This window comes from Vanessa tameamea, chromosome 31 (genome assembly GCF_037043105.1).
Source record: "Vanessa tameamea isolate UH-Manoa-2023 chromosome 31, ilVanTame1 primary haplotype, whole genome shotgun sequence".
In the NCBI taxonomy this organism is placed as follows: domain Eukaryota; kingdom Metazoa; phylum Arthropoda; class Insecta; order Lepidoptera; family Nymphalidae; genus Vanessa; species Vanessa tameamea.
Window position 1 is genome coordinate 107,065 of NC_087339.1, and position 2,936 is coordinate 110,000.

Sequence of the window (2,936 nt, forward strand, 5' to 3'; positions counted from 1 at the left end):
CGAACTCTACGAATTCGAGATTATTATTATTGAATTTATAATTTATCGAAAAAAAAAAATCATAAAAATATAATATTCGTGTAATATTATAGAGTAGATCTGATCTGATCTATAATATAAAACATACGTACGTACGTACGTACGTACGTACGTACATACATACATACATAAATAAATATCTTATCGAACGCAAAATCTCTCTCACATAGAAATCAACAAATCTTCTCGTAATTATAGATCTGTGTATTTTATAAAAAACTAGCTGTGCCCGCGACTTCGTTCGCGTAGTTGTCGGAAACACTATCATGATTATCGTTTGATTGCTCGCGTTGGTTTTTGTTATTATAATCGTCAATAAGATTTAATAATATGTTTTACAGTACTTTAGCGTAGATTATATTTTTAGTTTTATTTTCTTGTGGTAGAAGAACATACTGATTTTGCCCGCAACCCGATCTTGACAACGCGACATATAGTTGGCCGTGTGAAAAGCAGTCTTGACGTAAATCGATTCCTACGTGTTTAAATGTTTGGCCCTGTGATTTATTAATGGTTACGGCAAAAGATAACTTAATGGGAAATTGAATTCTTTTAAAATTAAAAGGTAAATCATTTGGAATCATTGGGATGCGAGGTATAAGCACTGTTTGACCAACTGCCGGACCAGCCAAAACTGTTGCAACGATCACGTTATTGCGAAGGAATTTTACTTGAAGGCGGGTCCCGTTACATAAATTTGGTGGTTTAAGATTTCTGAGTAAAATTATCGCAGCACCTATTTTTAACTTCAGGGAATGTGGTGGAAGGCCGCTCGGGTTTAAATAATTGAGAAACTCTTGTGGGTAATGGACAGCATCTTCTTGATCCATTACATTATCAATAGATGTGTAGGTAGTTATATCGCCTGGAAGTTTGGTTAAAATTAGGTCGTTAATTTCGTCAACGCTACTATTTCTCGCCGCCAATATTGCCCTTTGACACATCCATTGGTAATCTTTATTTTCTATTTCGACGATATTAGGGTAAACTTTTGATATTAAATCCTCTATGCTAGTCACTTTTTCTCCTAAATCGCGATCAATTTCAATTTTATTTTCAGAATGAGGTACTTTTCCATCTCCTATTAAAAGTAACTTTGAAGGAAAATTTGTACTTCCTCCCCCCAAATGTGCTCTCATATTCGTAGATAGTTTTAAGGTATGGACAAATTTCCATAACGGTGAACTTTTAAGGCAAGACCTTACAATGTCTGCTCTAGTTCCTCTTAAAATTACCGGTAAAGTTTGTCTAAATAAATTACCAACATCTGTGTTTTTATTGCTTATTGTTATACGGTCAATTATGACAACCCTTTTCTTAAACATAAAAGAAATATTGTACAATAGTGTCCGATTGCGAATATTTTTTTTGTTAACAATTCGATGCAGGTGTATCGACATCTGGATGTAAGACAAAAGAAAAAGTCAATTGTAAATAAATAAATCACAAACAAAATTCATACTCTGCCAAAACAAACAAAACGTTCAGGAAATGTAATAGTAAATCTGAATGACTTTTCTTTGTCTTGGATTAGGAGAAAAGTTCATGAATTGTAATACCTGACGGTAGACATGTTTGCTTAAACACTCAATTTTGATTCCAATTTTCTGTCATTATATAGGACCACTATGTACGTATAGGGTTTAAAAAAACATCAAGAAGAAGTGTATTTATCGATAGACCAGATTTACAAATTTGGAGTATATCATATATTTACAAACCTACCTTGGCTGACACCGCCTCCAAAAATAACAATAATTTTAACTATAATATATTATCGTAATAACTTTGCTGACTTTAAATAGTCTAAATATTTTTAATTTCATTTTACATAGTATAAATCTAAAAAATATTGTGATCATTGTTTGTTATTCATAGGTTTGTGTTAAGTTAGATTTAAAGTGGGTAGGTACATACTTATCTCCTTGCGTGGAAACACAGAACGTACCTACATATTGGTAAGTAGAATAAGTTACTTGATTATTAAGTTGTAGAATAATAAGCAATTATTTTTTACTTTTTAGAGCATATTATTTATTTTCTCTTTTGCAGTCGGTTTTTTTTTGTCAAAATTTTTGTTTCTAAAAGATTCGGCCGAGTATCGCTAACGTGCTCCTTAGAATTGTTCCGTTCCCTTCCGTACCGTTACTTTGTCATGGATCCTATGCTCAGAACCTTACCAAACTTTCACCATAGTACCCTTGAAGTATATCCTTTATAATAAAAAAAGAATCATTAAAATTGGTTGGCACAATTTTCAGTTATTCACCTATTTATCGCGCACATACATAATGCACATTTAAGACTTATATCGTTTTCATAAGGATACCATCATCGTAACAGGATAAAATTAAAATGGGGCCCCACGGGAAGCACTACCTTTCAAACAAAAAAAAAAATATCAAAATCCAGTGAAAAGTTATGAGGTAACAGACATAAAAAAAAAAAATACAGACGAATTGATAACCTCCTCCTTTTTGAAGTCGGTTGAAAACAAACAATATTAACTTAAACGTAATAAGATAAACAAACCGAACAATAAGAAGTTTAGATTGTTTCTCCTTTGGTGTTATTATTTCATAAGGTGATTATAGTACAACCGTGTTGAATATGCTTGAACGTAATAGAAATTACTTGAAATATTGAACTACTAATTTATTTGTGTAGTCATTTTAAACGATATTCACCTATTTGCTTATTTGCATAATTTATTTTCTCAGTGATGATTAATCTGCATCGGTGAAAGTATCGCTCGCCATTTTGAACTTTTTTACGTGTGTAATGTAATTTTTATACCTTATTTATACCGTGAAACGTTTGAATTGTTTACTTGCAAAGTACGAAGGAATGTTCATTGAAATTTTATCTTATATCGTAAGTTAAAACTACAGCAGATT